This window comes from Leiobunum rupestre, chromosome 10, assembly GCF_980474605.1.
Source record: "Leiobunum rupestre chromosome 10, qqLeiRupe1.1.hap1, whole genome shotgun sequence".
Lineage (NCBI taxonomy): Eukaryota > Metazoa > Arthropoda > Arachnida > Opiliones > Sclerosomatidae > Leiobunum > Leiobunum rupestre.
In genome coordinates, this window is record NC_143393.1 from 26,237,397 (window position 1) to 26,256,613 (window position 19,217).

General features: G+C 34.2%; 1 protein-coding gene across 3 annotated transcripts in view; it reads left to right on the plus strand.

The window, feature by feature from the left end:
* The first annotated feature begins 635 nt into the window (after window positions 1-635).
* LOC149925249 (myosin light chain kinase, smooth muscle-like) overlaps window positions 636-19,217 on the plus strand; it is a 34,307-nt gene continuing 15,725 nt past the window's right edge. The window contains exons 1-2 of one of the 3 annotated variants that reach the window (XM_090159784.1): window positions 636-853; window positions 14,953-15,102. The gene's annotated coding sequence lies outside the window, so the exon portion shown is untranslated. Of the gene's footprint in view, window positions 854-2,768; window positions 2,844-14,952; window positions 15,103-19,217 lie in introns of those variants that run through there. The other 2 variants (XM_090159783.1, XM_090159785.1) reach the window with 2 other exon arrangements.

Genomic DNA, 19,217 nt, shown 5'->3' on the forward strand with positions numbered 1-19,217 from the left:
CCGTTAAATCTGGTGGCAGAAATGTGAAATTCGTTGATCCACTATAAATATACTCCCTTTAAACCAAAGCATTAAATATTTAATCAACATTCGGCTCCTACTGATAGCTAGAGTGCATATTGCAGTTTTCGTGAAAAAAAAAATTATTCTACCTTAAAGGGAATATAACCTGCAAAGCAATCTTTATGGAAGACCCCTTCAATTTTTCAAATTACCCTGTACTGTGGCGCCAAACATTTCTAAAGCCAAAGGCAAGAGTGGCCAGATCCACAAACGTTGGTGTTCCACACTAAAATATCTGAGGTTATAACCGTTATATTCCCTTTAATTTAAGCGCTTACAAAATGCCCGCCTTTTTCAATTATAAGATTTCTTTATCTGGGAGAAATAAAACTTTTTGTAATGTCCGTAAAAGCCAATAGATGTCAGGCGCTCCACCGAAAAGCGTCAATGTTTCCATCGCGCCTGTGTTTAACCGTTTCCTTTTTCCTAGTTCGTTTATTCTGACTTTTAAAATAAATCGACTTCATCCCAGTAACTACGGTAATACGTCAAAGTGTGCTAAGCCTTATTTGAATCTTTATTTGTGGTTGTAAAAAACCAGAATGTCGGCTTTTCGTTATTTTTGTATCTAGAGGCGCGAACGCTGTTATCTCCGCATGGCCGTTATCGTCCTGAGTTTGCCCGTTCTTTTGACAGACGTGTTTGGGAAGTCGAACCTATTGGACGACCGTATTTCGCGGTTTCTATACCGATTGTAATATCTGTCGCGTTTTGTGAAACTTTTAAATTGAGTAATCATTCGGAAGTGAACTTATCAAACTGCAAAGTGGATGTTTAACACCAAATAAGGGTATTTATTATTTATTTAAATATTGTACTTTTAGAATACGTAGCCTGCCAAATTCCGATACAGTTGTTTGATTTTACGTAGTATAGATTAACTTTGATTGTACCGTTCGGTCTCGGTTCACTGATTAGCTCGTTTATAAGCTCTGAAAAGGTAAAGTCTATTGACCCGTTGTTATTTGAATATTTTAAACAATTGATATTGGTAATATTAACCGACTGACTTGTGTAAAATTATTTACGCGTAAATTTCGAACGTTGATGAACAGGGTTCGTACAGAACCTGGATATCCTGGAAAACCTGGATAAGTCAGGGATCTGTAAAATGGAGGAAAAATGTCAGGGATAAGTCAGGGATTTAAAAAATTTCGTAGAAAGACAGGGATTTTAGTTAGTCAAACAAACCGCACATTAACCAAGAATTTTTGACCTAAAATAATAAAAACATATGTCCTAAATATAACCAAAATGTCAAGAATATTGGCAAATATTGGTCAGGGATAACCTGGAAAAGTCAGGGATTTTAGATCAGAAATTTTCGTACGAACCCTGATGAAGATATTTATGGAATATTGTATTTTAACATTTTAACATTGGCATTATGCCGGTAAATTGTTAAATAATTACAATGTAAGTGTAAAATGTTAGCTTTTATCTGAATTATGAATCCAAAATTGTCTGTCAATATTGGTACAGATTTGTAGGGTTTGTTTACTAACAAGGAGACATCCCGAAGTGTAACCCACCGATTTTGTTCAAACTCGGGGGATTGGTAGACCGTCATGTATCATGAAAAATCCTAAAGGGAATTTATTCAATGGGAAACCGTTTTGCCATGGCAACGAAAAATGTTTTTGACAACAACAAATGGAAATTTTCCCATTGAAAATAACACGGGATTCTGACCAATTCCTAGGGTCCCCCCCCTATGAAAAATTTTAACAAATTTCAAAATTTCGAAATGCCAAAAATAGAAAAAAAATTGACAAAAAAACATCAAAATTGATCAACTTTTGATCAATTTGAGGTCAAAATCTCATGTTATTTTCAATGGGAATATTTAATATTTTGTGTTGTCAAAAACATTTTTCGTTGCCATGGCAAAACGGTTGCCCATTGAATAAATTCCCTTTAGGATTTTTCATTATACATGAAGGTCTACCAATCCCCAGAGTTTGAACAAAATCGGTTTGTTACACTTCGGGATGTCTCCTTGTAAGTTACGCGGTACAAGTTAATATATTAAACCATGTTAATTTTAGATATCAGTTTGAGAAGTAGCTCAAAATGAATTATAAATTAAATAGAAATACAGAATTGAAGTTTCCAAAATTTAAAATGAAACCACAAAAAAAGGGGTATTATATTTCAACCTCGTAATTATAGTGAACTTCGGCCCTACTGCCAACTGACTTATGTTGTACATCAGCTCATCCGAAACCAAAATTATCTCTAACGCTCTAAAAAGTCGATTTAATGAAGCCAGAAATCACATTCGGTTTCACATTTCATCCTTTTCCATAAATAATAATAAATGGTGTTTAAAAAAAAACATTTTTTTTTAAATTTCGTGATATTCGAGCGCAGCAAAGGCTTAAGCTAAAATGTTTTGAAAATTCACCATTGCGTAACTTTGAACTACGAGTACGTAGAAATTGGATATTTTTCACCCCATAAATTTCCCGGGCCTCATCCCCCCCCCCAGCTTGATCCGAAGTGACGTAGTCGTGAGGTCATCAATATAATATATATATACATATCATTTTTCTAATCGGAAAATTTCCAATAACTTTAACTTGGCTTAACGAATTCGTAACAATTAATTTTGCTTACGACGCTTAAGCTTTTCCGGTTAGTTGTATATTGAGGGTTAGTTGAACCTCCGTATGGGTTTTAGTAAGCGTGGATTTTACCCCTTTCAGCCTTCGTTACCATCGTCACATGATGCCAGAATGAACAGTGGAATTTGGTTTTTGGGCACTTGATGTTCTTGCGTAAATATTTCTCTAAGTTTTTTTAATTTATGAACTTTTTTGGAATTCTTTTAAACGAAATTTTGACGGGTTAAGATGGCTCCACCCCCGTTTTAAGAGCTCAAGAAACCACCCTAACTTGATTTATTATACGGTTTTAACCGTTATGACACGACCTTTTCTCTATAGAGAATTATTTTCCGAGTTAAAACGCGCTTTGCTTAAAATGGGTTAATTTAAATTTTAAATTTAGTTACTCAAAATTACGTATCTCAAGGCGGTGTATTCTTTACTGCAAAATATAAACAATTTAAAATTATATAGACTAGACACCGTTTCGCTTATAAATTATACACCGTAAATTCTATAATTTTAACGAATACATTTTTGTAGTTCGGCTTAGGGCTGTTTGAAATTTCTAAGAATTAATTTTATTTTAGTAATTAAACTTTTCAAAACTGACGGGCAATATTTTCAAATTTGAATGACATTTTTAATTATGGTTGACGTTTTTAACACGATATTTTATTTAAGTTTGAAACCTCCCCCCAAGGGTACGTTTGAAGAATTGTGTTTGCTGAAAAGGTCAATAACTGTTTGTATAGCAACGTTTTCAGCCACCAGATCGGGTTTGGACTTGGCTTCAAATAAATAGTCTCTAACCAGAGAGACGCTCGTAGAACATCGTATTTTATTTCATTCTGATATCGGTTCACGAAATAAGCAAATTACGTGTTGTGTCAAAACTGTAAATAAATAATAAATAATATAAAATAATAATCTATTAGTATCGAGAAAGTGTCAGCTATTAAGTTATTTCATATATTTAACGGAATAAAACAATAAATTCTTCGAAAAATGGATTTATAAATTGTCAAAATGTTTGGGTTTGAGTTTGATTTGATTTACTAAATTAATTAGAAGTGAAGAGAAGCACAATGTGAAAAAAACTAAATTAAAAGACTCAAAACGGTTTTAAAATTCACAATTTATTTATTTATAATTTTAATTTACTAAATTAATAACTGGAAGGTTAATTTTAAAGAAATCTGTGGTAAATTTGAGAATACATATATAGTTTAAAGAACCGTTTTTTGAAAAGGTCAATAGCTGTTTAATCCGGAAACGCATTCATTATAACCCATAGAAATTATGGACGAATTTTTATACATTTAGTAAATTCCGTGAGTTTCCTGGTCCCACGGTTTGAAGCTTAGAAATGCCTTTTTTGATAGTTAATTTAACGGGGGAGAATTGGTCGTTGCGCTGCGCCCATGTTTAGGAGCGCTTGAGTGCGTTTTCCAGAGTTAGGCATTGACCTAGAATCCTCTGCGGGGGTGGTGGTGTCGTTGGTCAGAAGAAGGAGAGAATGGCTTCGCTTGTGCCGGTGCTATAGAGAGGTTAAGCAGAGCGCTCTAGACGTTTGAGCGTCAACGTCGAGAGTCACGTGATCATACTCCACGGTTTTCTCTTCGCGTTTATACTTCGGAGTCGGAACTTGTTATAACTTGAAGACGACGCTAATTTCTGTCGAGCTCATGTGATGCGTAGTATAATATCTATAGCGTTTAAATAAAAATACTGAATATTGCCATTTTCCTGATCAACAAATCTAAATATAATTATGGCAGGTTGTTCCTTTTCTACAGGGTTGCTACGGTACCTGGAAAACCTGGAATTTCTGGAAAAGTCAGGGAATTTATATATTTGTATAAAAGTCGGGGAATTTTTAAAATTAGTCTAAAAATTAGGGAAATATCAAGGATTTTAATTTCGGTTGCAAATAGGAAACTTTTACTAAAATGTAGGTTAAAAAATACAAAATCTTGGCACAAAATAAGTTAGAAAAATCTAGGGATATGGTCAGGAAATACCTGGAAAAGTCAGGGAATTTGATTGTGAAAAACTGGCAACCCTGTTCTAGCAACATGCGTTTTAGCAATCGTAAATTCTGGTTTAAACTTAAATCGGAGACACATTTAATGTTTGCTCACAAAAAGGCGCGTTTTAGTATTGTCTAAACACCTTTTTATTTTCGTCATGTACCCGGGCTTAGCAAATTTTTCTGAAATGTGTTAAAATTCTATTGTAAATTTTTTCTTTAGCAGTGAAAGCGCGCTTAACTGATTTAAAATAATTTAATTTCACGAACGTCTAGATACACCCGACGTACTCGTTCAAGCTTCTGACCCGCTTAACCTCTCTATTGTGTTAAACTTCAGCGGCAACGTGGTTAGTGTTGCGAGAAAAATTATGAAATGACTACTTGTATATCCTGACTGTCGTTGGAAGTATAAGTGGCCGTAAAATAAAGCCTAGAGGCTCTGAAACGATTTCGTGGTTAACTTCCTAGGTCCATTTCACGATGTATTATTTCGGAATTTTGTAAACAATTTTTGGGTTACGTTTGAAATTAGCTCCATTGATTCAATGTATTCATGAAAATGTTCAAAAGTTTGGTTCTCAAGCATTGTCATTGCGGTGCAAACTAAATTACAAGTTGTAGTTAAATTTAATTAGGATTAATTTAAATTTTAGTTTTTTTTTAATTTCATTAAACTTTTACCTAAATAGAGGTTTACAATTATTTAAAAATAAGTAAATTAAACAAATAAGATCATTCAGATTTCGATTTAAACCATGGATTTTATTGATCTTGAAAAAAAAACCAAAAAAGCAACAACAACACGGCATTTCAGTAATGTTATTTTACTTAAAAAATTCTGTATTCTTTTCTGCTTAAACTACCTCGCAATTTACGGACTTAACTTTAGCTGGCTACTAAAAAATTACTTAAATTCACATTGTGGTTTTACTTTCACGAGCTTGAGAGAGGAGTCCGTGAATTATGAAGTTATTTGAAAGTGAACTATGGTTTGTCTTATTAGCTGTAACAAAAATAAACTTCCAAGTGGCATTAGGTCAGAAAACAGGCAGGGTTCCGAGAATTTTCAATTAATCGTGATACTTTTAATCACTTAAGAAATTAGCATATCCGCGCGAGAGACAAAAAAACCGCTGATTGCGATTTTCCGCCGAAAACCCGCCCGCAGACGAAGCTCAGATTGTGGTAGCTGATAGTGTCCCTTTGATTGAAATGTTACGGCTATTTCCTGCCCCCCCTGTTTTAATTTAGTCCATCCCCTGCAGCGAAATCCGCCATTGTTCGTGGGAAATATAACAAAAAAGAAACTAAATTTGATAAAAATCTGCGAGAAAAATTAATAGTCGAAAATGTTCCGAAATTTTGAGCGATTTCGGTGCGGAACTTAAAACCTGCCACTAAGTATAAAGTAGAAGTACGAGGTAAAGTCTGCTTGTAATCGGTGTATAAATGACTACCCTTTGATGTAGAGTATGTAGGGGTTTAAGGGGGGCACTTCAAAATTTAATTTTCACCTCTGTCTGTCTTTGTGTCGGGTTAGTGGAGCATTCGTTTTCAATTCGAAATGTGTTGAAGACAAGACATTTTTAAAGACCAAAACCTTAAATAAAAATATACGCTTCTATCTTAACCTAAATACATTTTCTACAAATGTTCGCCAAGATAATTTTATTCTTAGTCAATTTTCTATTACTTCCCCTAGTGGTTCGTGTAAAAGTTGATTTTCCTTTTGACAATAAAAGCTCCGATATCTGTAGCAGCTCATGTTAATTTAAGTGACAAAATTTTCAGTATATAACAAATGGTATGGCGTAAGTAGCATCCCACAGAGTTTTATTATTTTTGGCTGTACGCGTTGACAAAAGTCGTAAACACGATAATGTCTCTTCATTTTTACAACCGGAAGATATATTTCTACTCTCTGAAAGGAAGACGTGACTCACGTATTATATTAACATACAGAAATTATTATTTTTATCCCAACAACTCAAATTGGAAAAAATAAACACTCCTGGAGCTAAACGACTTCTTTAGAAATGATCTGCGTTTGATCAAATCTTTGTTGACAGACAGCCTAAACTTAACGGCTCGCTTCTTAATAATCAGCTAGGCTAATACCCAAGGCACCACCTTAGGCCCAAGTCATCTATGCGACTTAAAATCCCTCTAAATCAGGTGGCCGGGTTACAATGAGTAGAAAGGCGGTGGCAAGCCACGCTAGCCAACAGCTCCGTACACGCACTATGATCCTAAACTGAATAACTCGGCGACGAAAACCCTTTAAACCATCGGCAAAGAGAGCTTGCAAACCCAACGCGGAAGGAGTAGTTCGGAGTTTTCCCACAGTGCCACAAGCAGGGATCGAACCCGGCTCATCTCGCTTCGAAGTTCGATAACACTATCAAACTGATTTGCGTTATTTGGTTTTCATGCGCAAATACGGGCACCAACGTAAATTAATCAGGTCGGTATCGAAATAATTAGCTGTGGAACGAGTGGGGGGTTATTTTTTCGGCTTTATCTTGTTGTAATTTCTGATATGTTCGGTTTTGATCTCCGCAGCAAAAACGCGTGCGTTTAAAATGAGACGTGCCTGGATGTTATCTTTGCGATTTGTCCACATGGAACTAGGCTAATTGAGCTTCCCTCGTTCCAAAGTCCGATCCCTTTCAAGTCGTTTTTGCCGAAATTTCATGATTTCCCGCATGACCACGATCAGATCATTGCGAACTTTTTATCATTAGGTACGTGTAGCGATGCTAAAACGTGCAATTGGTTTTTAAGGTTTTTGCAAGTTTTATTTGCAAGAATTAAAAATCTTATTATTTTAAATATAACATAATTTTTTATACAAAATTAAATATTTATGTTTGTAGTTATATTTTCTACACGTTTGACGTATATACATTAGTCACTGGGTTAAGCCCAATTTCTCGAAAATATCTCTGAATTAAACGAGTTATATCAAATGTTTAAATCTGATCATGGGAATTGGTACCGTTTAACAAACCTCCCGAGGTTTTGATCCTTTAGACGCGATTACAAGCGCAGCCACGATTTAAATTTTAATATTTAAGTCTTGTTTCGCTTATAATATTATTATTTCGTTGAAAACGTGCCTAATTGTAATTGTTTTAGCGAATACACGACCCGTTACACTTAATCCCGGAACTGTTTTTTTTCTTATTTAATCTAGTTTGCTAATTATCATAAAAATTAAACACTAATTATAGCCAACCTTGGATATATTATTAATTTATTCCGTGGCTCGTAACGTTTTCTAATTTGAAACTTAACTAATTAACAGGGTCTCATTTATACAAATTTATTTGAAAATTATACAATTTTTATAATTTGAAACGACCTTCGTATATCTAACAATTTATTATTTCTGCAGATTTAATAAATTTTAATTTTTCTGGTTCGTTTTTCGAATGTGTATATCTTTTAATCTTACTATTGTTTAATAGAGACTTTGTTTCGCGTCAAAACGTGAGCGACATCGCTGCCATTACTACTCACCCAAAGCTATCGTTACGCCCTCCTTCGGGAGCCAGTGAAAACTAGTTTGGTAGCCAACAGTGTAAGAACATTTTATTTTGTTAGAGGGTTAATTTTTTGCTATTTCCTACATGTTAACAAAGAGCAATTACAGTACCTATAGATTTAAGCATTTTTCTTCAATTTGAAAATAGCAGACGCTAGATCATAGGCGCCCCAAATCCTGGCGTCCCTTTTTTCCCTCCCAAATCCTGGCGTCCCTTTTTTCCCTCCCAAATCCTGGCGTCCCTTTTTTCCCTCCCAAATCCTGGCGTCCCTTTTTTCCCTCCCAAATCCTGGCGTCCCTTTTTTCCCTCCCAAATCCTGGCGTCCCTTTTTTCCCTCCCAAATCCTGGCGTCCCTTTTTTCCCTCCCAAATCCTGGCGTCCCTTTTTTCCCTCCCAAATCCTGGCGTCCCTTTTTTCCCTCCCAAATCCTGGCGTCCCTTTTTTCCCTCCCAAATCCTGGCGTCCCTTTTTTCCCACCCAAATCCTGGCGTCCTTTTTTTTCCTCCCAAATCCTGGCGTCCTTTTTTTTCCTCCCAAATCCTGGCGTCCCTTTTTTTCCTCCCAAATCCTGGCGTCCCTTTTTTTCCTCCCAAATCCTGGCGTCCCCGTTTATCCCCCAAATCCTGGCGTCCCCGTTTATCCCCCAAATCCTGGCGTCCCCGTTTATCCCCCAAATCCCGGCGTCCCTTTTTTTCCTCCCAAATCCTGGCGTCCCTTTTTTTCCTCCCAAATCCTGGCGTCCCTTTTTTCCTCCCAAATCCTGGCGTCCCTTTTTTTCCTCCCAAATCCTGGCGTCCCTTTTTTTTTCCCCCAAATCCTGGCGTCCCTTTTTTTTTCCCCCAAATCCTGGCGTCCCTTTTTTTTCCCCCAAATCCTGGCGTCCCTTTTTTTTCCCCCCAAATCCTGGCGTCCCTTTTTTTCCTCCCAAATCCTGGCGTCCCTTTTTTTCCTCCCAAATCCTGGCGTCCCTTTTTTTCCTCCCAAATCCTGGCGTCCCTTTTTTTCCTCCCAAATCCTGGCGTCCCTTTTTTTCCTCGCTAATCCTGGCGTCCCTTTTTTTCCTCGCTAATCCTGGCGTCCCCTTTTCTCCCCCAAATCCTGGCGTCCCCTTTTCTCCCCCAAATCCTGGCGTCCCCTTTTCTCCCCCAAATCCTGGCGTCCCCTTTTCTCCCCCAAATCCTGGCGTCCCCTTTTCTCCCCCAAATCCTGGCGTCCCCTTTTCTCCCCCAAATCCTGGCGTCCCCTTTTTTTCCTCCCAAATCCTGGCGTCCTTTTTTTTCCTCCCAAATCCTGGCGTCCCTTTTTTTTTCTCCCAAATCCTGGCGTCCCTTTTTTTTTCTCCCAAATCTTGGCGTCCCTTTTTTTTTCCTCCCAAATCCTGGCGTCCCTTTTTTTTTCCTCCCAAATCCTGGCGTCCCTTTTTTTTCCTCCCAAATCCTGGCGTCCCTTTTTTTTCCTCCCAAATCCTGGCGTCCCTTTTTTTTTCCCCCAAATCCTGGCGTCCTTTTTTTCCTCCCAAATCCTGGCGTCCCTTTTTTTTCCTCCCAAATCCTGGCGTCCCTTTTTTTTCCCCCAAATCCTGGCGTTCCCTTTTTTCCTCCCAAATCCTGGCGTCCTTTTTCCCCCCAAATCCTACCGCCATCCTACATTCGTGTGTTACTTTCCTGTTGAGCGATTAGGTTATTTTCTAGTATTTTTTTAATGTACCCTAGATAATTATATTTCAAAAGTAATCGATATTTTAAGTGGAATATTTTTATTTGTTTAAAAAAAGAAAATTATAAATTACAAATATAATTCGTAGTGGTATTTTTGTAACTAGGCCCATATTAAATGATGCAGTGTTTTTCTTCAAAATGGCGGCTTCCATATTTTGGCGCGAAACAGTCGATTTGTATTTTGTAGTAAGGGAGGCGCCTATTCAAGGATTTTCTCTAACTTGGGGTAGTTCATAGAGCGTTCTTATTGAAAGAGTTGATTGCCACCTTTGACCCCTGAGCCATTCCTTTTCCGATTCTGATTTGAACTCTTTAGATGAAACTGGTTTTCATTCAACGAAAAAGAAATCATTCCATCGTATAATCCCTTCTTTGTGCGATGGGTTCGAGTCAAGGCCAGCAGTCCTACAGCTGGGGCTACGTTCTTCGCCTACTTTACCCCTTCCCTTAGGTCAGTCGCCACCGTCAGAACCTTTTAACGTAAATACTTTTCACGCCCTTCATACGTTATGAAGAGGCTTGGAAACTAATCATAATTTCCGAAGCTAGTCTTATTTTTGTAAAGAGAATGACAATGAGAGTTTCTTTCAGTCCACTTCGAAGTCCGTCAGATTGCTCCGCCCCTTAAGAGTCAATCAAATAGGTACGGTGTCCAATTGGTTCCTCTATCGTCACGGGGAAACACTAGATCAGGGTGTTCTCAGAGTTATTCTTCCTTAAGTATAAATGAATGCATTCTTGGGGTGGGTTCATGGCGAAGAAAATTCTATACAGCACAACAAAACACCGGCTAAGTTGTAGTAATTTCGAAACTAATTAGATAAAAAGATAAATAAAAATTGTTTAACAAGTATTTCTTTATTTTTCAGCTGGTTTAAACCAAATGGTCTTTAAAATAAAACCAGTTGGCAATGGCAAGCCAAAATATACCTCTCTTCGGAAGAGTTTCTAATTTTCAGTGATGGGTAACATGTATCCGTGGTGCTGTGGTAGAACACCCAATGACAAAAAGAGGGCTCTTTTGGAAAAAGCTTTTCCCTAATTCCAAGAAACTGCGAACGCAGTGATTACCCTTTGCCCCGAAAATGCGTACGCTTTCGCAGCCCAGACAGACCCACAGACAGACAGACACGGTGATTGTAAAACCCCTCCTACGGGACATAATCTCCTCGGAGAGGTAAAAATTGTGCTAATTTGAATCGACGTGCATAATTTTAATATTTTTTACCCAAATTAATTTTTTAATTAATGACGAGTGCGTATAAACAGTTAAACCGCATTTACAGAAGCTATATAATGAAATTAAACCAGTTATTGAAATTAAATCAAGTTTAAACCAAAACATACAGGTTTTTTTTCAACCCCGTTACTTTTAATTTCTGGAAAACGATTTAAAATTCCCGCATAATTTTTGCTCAAGAAGTTTTATTCTTTTGGTTTTCAATCGATGGTTGCGGCGTGTAGAGGTTTCATGAACGGTTCAAGAACGCCCTTGGGAAATCATATTTCACGGTAATTCTATACGGTTATTGTTGTTGGGACAATAACGAATTAAAAACGGAGTTAAGTCGTTTTGAGTAATAGGATTGGGCTGAGATTTCACGTCGTGATCAGACCCACTTTATTATTGAATGCGAATTTTATCATTGCGTATTTATTTAATATTTTTGAAACTAAAAGTAATTAAGTTACAAATTTGGCCAAAGTGTACGCCATTTTAATACCAGAATTCGTACCTTATGATACGTAGACTTTTTAAACAGGGTTGGCATAGAACCGGTTATAGCCACCTGGTAAAAACCAGCTATAGCCACTTGAAAAAATCCAGATTTTTTGGCTTTTTTTTAACAACAAATTACAATATAAATATTTTACTAAAATAATAGTTTTTAGAAATTTAGTTTATTTTTTGTTTCATATTTAGTCACTATTGGCTGTTCCGTCGGAGAGTTCAAATTCTTCTCTAATTCAGTGGGTAGGTTTAAAGTTCCAAAGTTCGCTGCCTCGCTTCGGTCGGCGCGTCATAAACAAAAACTATGGGGAATTTCCAGAGGAAATCAAAAGAATTCAGTTAAAAAACATATAAAAAATGCAATATTCCAAAATATTTCAGCAAAATAGGCTAAGTTTGCAGATTTTCGATCTTAACTGTAATTGTCTTTTCTTATATTAGTAATAACACTTAATTACGACTCTTTGTTACAATTTTTTTCTTTTAAAAAATGTTATTTTAACTATTTCATAATCTTTACACTTGTTTATAATTTTTTTTATTTTATTAATTTTTAATTGAATTTTATTCCCCTTTAACTGGGTTTTCTCTCTTGTACAAATATGTTGTAACTGAGGGCTATACGTCGCAAGAAGACTTGGCCCTCAAATATCTTAATTAGACTCTAAAAAGTAAATAAATTCAAATTCAAATTATTTTATTTTATATAGTTATTTCGCTTTGTTGAGTTTCTTATTTACGACAATAACTGCCGACAATTTCTACTTACATAAGTAAAAGGTACTGTTTATATTTTAGCCAGTTATAACCGAAAAAAACGGTTATTCCACATAAAACCACTGGTCTGGATTTTTTCAAAAAAAGCCGGCTTTTTTCCAATCCTGTTTTTAAATCATCTAAAATAGTTATCTTAAAAATATACATTTTTCGTGGTTTAACATAAAATATCGCTTAAAATAGTGTTTGAGATTTTTTGTAAAAAATCAGTTTTTGTTCCATTACCCCCAAAAAAGTACAAATTGGTGCCATCTAGTATTAATAAAAGCATTAAAATCCGACCTCTGATGGCTTCTCTATGTTTTTTTTCTTGTAACATTTTATTGTGGGGATACAACAGGCCGTTCTTCGGCCGAAACAATTAGGTGGAACGTGCATATTTTAAGTTTAACATTTATGGGGAAAAAAACGGATCGAATTTACATAAAAATTAGTCGTTCAACAATCACAAATAATTATAAAATCCCACGCGGTGTACCGGTACAATATAATTTGAAAATTATTTTTAAATAACAATCCAATCGCGACTCGTATCTAAAAGCTAGTTTTTCTTTAACATTATTTTCAATCGAATTTCTATGTAAATTGTTTAATTTCAATGGCGTTTAAAATGATACGGCCTCTCCCATAAGTTTTCTTATCCTCAGTCCCATTTGAAACGCATCTATAGACACGAAGCAGCCTTCACCCTATCCCCTCCTTTTATCGCGCTGGCTATAGTCGTAATGTTTAACCCAAGGTTGTTTTCTAATCACGTAGGCTGGGTCTCCGAATTGGTTTTAATGTCAAAAAGAAACTAAAAGACTGACTTTCTTTTACAACGACGACGGTCCGAATGAAGTTTTTTTTGATTTCCAATGATAGCGCGGGAGATGCAAAAATAATAACCCACCATGCGATAGAATTAATTTTGGGGTCCCGCATAAGTGTATCGAGATTTGATACTTAAAGTTCTTAATTTCCATTTAATTACTGTTGAAACAAGATTGTCTTTTTTAATTTGGGGGTGACGTCGACCCTAAGGCGGATTAAATTCATTTAGTTTCGTGATATTTCATTACGCGGAAGGTAGGTTGGGACTCTTTGCTTACGGAACTTTATATTTTAAAGCAGTTTCCTAATTTCAACTTGATTTAATGACCACCTTCTTCATTTTGCGAATTTAAAGGTATTATTTATCTTGTACTGTTTTTAATAAGTATATTTTAGCATAATTTAATCCTATTTTATGTTGGGATATTGATAAGAGGTTATTTATGAGTATGTATTTTTTTGATATTTCTTTTTATGAAATATTACCCGTGCCGGATTCGATTCGTAATCTTCGGCATATTTTTGGCGTCATTATTCGACATATGATTCATAATTTATTAATAAAAATATCCTCCCGTACTTTTGAATTTATTAAATTTATATTTTTGGGAGTAAGATAGCCGTTTTGTAGAAAAGATATGAAATCAAGTTACCTTCGAAGTTTGACTAGGAAAACCGTGGAACTATATAACTGTGGCGGACGAAGACGCATTTTTACGTACTGTATTCTTGCGCGATGGCTTCTTGCAGAGGCTTACCTGCTTCGGAAGATTTTGAAGATGGGGGTAAAAGCAAGGGGGAACTTAGTAATTGGATAGTTCTAAAGGATAGAACTAATTAGATTGGGTTTTTATATAGAAATTTTATGAGAGCACAGCTATTTTGGATAGTTCTAAACTTGATTTATTACTTATAGAAGGCATTCGGTGCTCGGCCATTTTGGGTAGTTCTAAATTGGTTTTTGCCTGTACAAGGCATTCGACGCTCTGCCTTTTTTGCAGTTCTAAATTCGATTTTGCCTATAGAAGGCATTCGGTGCTCTGACATTTTGGGTAGTTCTATTCAACTTCTAAATTGGTTTTTGCCTGTAGAAGGCATTCGGCGCTCGGTCATTTTGGTTAGTTCTATTCAACTTCTAAATTGGTTTTTGCCTATAGAAGGCATTCGGCGCTCGGTCATTTTGGTTAGTTCTATTCAACTTCTAAATTGGTTTTTGCCTATAGAAGGCATTCGGCGCTCGGTCATTTTGGTTAGTTCTATTCAACTTCTAAATTGGTTTTTGCCTATAGAAGGCATTCGGCGCTCGGTCATTTTGGTTAGTTCTATTCAACTTCTAAATTGGTTTTTGCCTGTAGAAGGCATTCGGCACTTGGCTATATTGGGTAGTTCTAAATTTTATTTGGCTCGTAGAAGACATTCGGCGCTCGGCCATTTTGGGTAGTTCTATATTAGATTTTTCTTATAGAAGGGATTGGGTAATTCCATCAGTTTGTTTTGGCTGTAGACGGCCAACTCATCTTGCGACTTATATCTCTCAAATCAAATCCTTAAAATTAAATTTGAAATCGTTAAACAATAATGAAACACTTACGACGTATACGCGTAACTTTAAATTGGGTGTTGACTATCTTGTTTTATCTTTTTGGATGAAAATTAGCAAAGGAAGGTGCTTTCTTGGTTGAGGTGGTTTTGGCCGCGCTACGAGCCAGTCAGGGCTGCGCGCGATTTCGTTTCAATTGCTCTCGGCCCCGCAGCCACTTTATCCGACTCAAGGAGAAATTCCGGCGCTTTCTTCTCGCGGACTTCGGTAAGTGCCCAGTTTCTTGGCCATTATTATCATTTTCTTCTCGAAGCGAATTACCCCCTCCAGCCTACACCACCCTCTCACCGAAATTACATCTCACAAAAAAAACGTCATGAAATTTTTATACTAAATTATCGCGATTACGCAACATTGCGTTTTCCGTTTCCGAATTATTATTTAATTACTATTATTTATTATTTAATTACTATTATTTTTTATTTAATTACTATTATTTGTTATTTATTTACTATTTGTTATTTAATTACTATTATTTATTATTTAATTGCTATTATTTATTATTTAATTGCTATTATTTATTATTTAATTGCTATTATTTATTATTTAATTGCTATTATTTGTTATTTAATTGCTATTATTTATTATTTAATTACTATTTATTATTTAATTGCTATTTATTATTTAATTATTATTTGTTATTTAATTGCTATTATTTATTGTTTAATTTCCATTATTTATAATTTAATTTCCATTATTTATTATTTAATTTCCATTATTTATTGTTTAATTTCCATTATTTATTGTTTAATTTCCATTATTTATTGTTTAATTTCCATTATTTATTGTTTAATTTCCATTATTTATTGTTTAATTTCCATTATTTATTATTTAATTACTATTTAACATTATTTAACATTATTTAATTACTATTTAACATTATTTAATTGCTATTTAACATTATTTAATTGCTATTTAACATTATTTCATTGCTATTTAACATTATTTCATTGCTATTTAACATTATTTCATTGCTATTTAACATTATTGCATTGCTATTTAACATTATTTCATTGCTATTTAACATTATTTCATTGCTATTTAACATTATTTCATTGCTATTATTTAATATTTCATTGCTATTATTTAATATTTCATTGCTATTATTTAATATTTCATTGCTATTATTTAATATTTCATTGCTATTATTTAATATTTAATTGCTATTATTTAATATTTAATTGCTATTATTTAATATTTAATTGCTATTATTTAATATTTAATTGCTATTTATTATTTAATTACTATTATTTATACAATTAAAACAATTCCAGGGAAATATAAATATAAATGAAAGTTTTAACATTGTATTTGTGTTAAAATGGAAATTGAGCAATTGTGAAGATCGATTTTTTCGCTATATGTATTTGCAGAGATTCAGTTCTTTTCGGTTTTGTACAGATCAAAATTTCTTGCACACATATAGTGATATTGGGTAATTGGGTATTATGGTTTACTAATTTATATAGGAAAATTAGTTCGTTTGGTTTTCGAAAATTCGATAAGGTGTTTAATTTTAAGTCTATTAGAATGGTTAGATAGTTATACCTGCAATGATTTTTTTTAAAGTATTGTTACAGGTGATTTAAAAATTTTCGTTGAATAGTTTCTATTTTTGATCGTAAATCATTTCCGCGGCCGCCCCAGGCTAATATACCGTACATTTCGATCTAATTAAGGCAATAAAAATAAAAATAAAATGGCGGCTGGAATTAATATTTCTGCTGATTTTTAAAATTACGCCTAATAACTATTACATAAAATATAGGTGCTTGGGATATGTTCTCTGAAGTATAGTTTTTTGTCAAAAATTCGTCCTAAGTCTTTAGTGCTATTTTTCCTAATGATTTCGTCATTTTTAATTTTGTAATTATATTGAACGAAATTAGTTTTTCTAGTAAATGAAATAACAACTGACTGCGGGATTTATAGGTAAATTTATTAGTATTACATCACGAGTTAATTTTAACTAAGTCATTTTGAAGAGCGTCGCAATCACTAACCTCATTCACTCGACATAACTTATTGTTGTCGGCGAATTGGTAATATTGGGTCTGCTTTAATTGAAATTGTAAATCATAAATATAGATGTTAAAAAGGAGTGGCCCGAGGGAGGAGCCCTGAAGGACTCCGCAAGTGGCGTGGTAAGTCACGTCTGTTACCACTTATTACATTTTAAATTAATAAATATATTTATTTTTAATAATAATAATATTTTTTTATATTATTTATTACTATTATCAAGAATGTATTTATTTATATTTAGGAAGAATGATTATGTTGCGACAATCGCCGGGCACGTTGAACGCCTTTCCCCCGTCTCGCGCGGGGGGAAAGACAAAACGTCACCGGCGTTTGATTTCCATCGCGTTAGGTGACGTAAATTTTAAGCAGCCAATGAAATACCGGGACTATTCGTTTTATTTTAAGCGGAGGAGCGTACTGGGGGGACCAACGGGTGGATTGAGAGAAAGGCTAAAAACCGTCTCGACATAGACATTCTCCCTAGGTATAAATAAATACATTCTTGCTATTATTAATAACTGTTATTAATATTATTTATTTAACTAAGATTTTATTTAAATCTTGTTCTTCCGTGAAGGCTATCTTGCCGGTTGCTAATAATTTTGGTCTTATATTTAATATTATTAATATTGAATATGAGTTTTTTGGGAAAGCCGTGTTTTTAATATAACTTAAATTTTACTAAGAATTTAGATAAATCTGGCACCGTTACGAAGGCGTATCTTGCCAAAGTACTAAAATTTGAGTTAAAATTATCAAAGTATTAATTTATTAATATTAAAGTGTTTTAAAATATTGTTAAAAAGTGTATTTCTTATTATTTCAATCGTTAACTTCTGACTTCGTATCTCTTTTAATATTAACGTTGAATATTATATTAATGAATATTTAATTAAATTATTAAATTAATTTATAATATTAATTGACCACAATCTGCGTCGTGTCTAGCTTTAGTAATATTTTACTAAATCTTATACCGCCATGAAAGCGTATCTTGCCAATTTACCAAAATTTTAGTTAAAAATATTAAAATATATTGTAAAATTAATTAATTAATATTAAAGTGTTTTAAAACATTGTTAAAAATTATATTTCTTATTATTTCAATCGTTAACTAATGACTTCGTATCTCGTTTAATAATAATGTTGAATATTGTATAATATATATTTAATTAAATTATTAAATTTGTAATATTAAATGACCACAATCTGCGTCGTGTCTAGCTATAGTAATATTTTACTAAGCATATAGTTAAATCTTATACCGCCATGAAAGCGTATCTTGCCAAATTACCAAAATTTTAGTTAATTAATTTTAAAATATATTTTAATATTTTTAATTAATATTAAAGTGTTTTAAAACATTGTTAAAAATTATATTTCTTATTATTTCAATCGTTAACTAATGACTTCGTATCTCTTTTAATATTAACGTTGAATATTATATTAATGAATATTTAATTAAATTATTAAATTAATTTATAATATTAATTGATCACAATCTGCGTCGTGTCTAGCTGTAGTTATTGCAACCGCGATGTCGTATCGGTGTCTAAGCTGTAATTAAAGCGCGATTAATGTTGATAGCGCCAGACAAGGTCTCCTTTTGTGTAGACACTTCTATATCTCGAATATCAATTTAAGATTAATATTTTTTCCTGTACGGGCAATCACGCTTAACAAAGTAACAATTTCTTTTAAAGAAAAATAAACGTCCCTTAAATAGACCATATTTATAGGGTCGTACGAAAAGTAGGTCCTCTGTGAAACCGAGCGAGAGCTTAATTTATGCGAGTCCTATTTCACCCCCCCCCCCCCCCCCCAAAGTGGAAGTGGAAGAATATGACTGCAGGGGTGGTAACGCTCCTCTCACTATTTATAAGCTTAAGTTAATTTTTCAAAGTCGCGTTCCGCCCTCTAGCGTACACTCGTCGCACTAATGAATGGCTTTTTTTTTAAATAATATATAAGCTCGAGAGTTTGTTTTTGCAGCCTAGCTCCATTTGGGTCAAATGGCATCTGTGGCGAAAGCCAGACGCCTATTTTAGTAACCGCCTGCTGCGTATTTTAGACGCTTATTTTATCTTTTATTACAGTAACGTTTGTTTATTTTTAATTAGTCTAAAGCTCTTAATTAGATGCCTAACTATGCTTGGTTTCGATGACTAAGGTAGGAGTTTGAAGTTGAAGGTTGGTTTGATTTTTTTCTGAGAAATTGAACGCGATTGGCGTGGAAGGGTTGAGTCGAGTATCTAGTTGATGTGGTGGTGTTGTTGCGGCTGATTATTTGTCTTAAG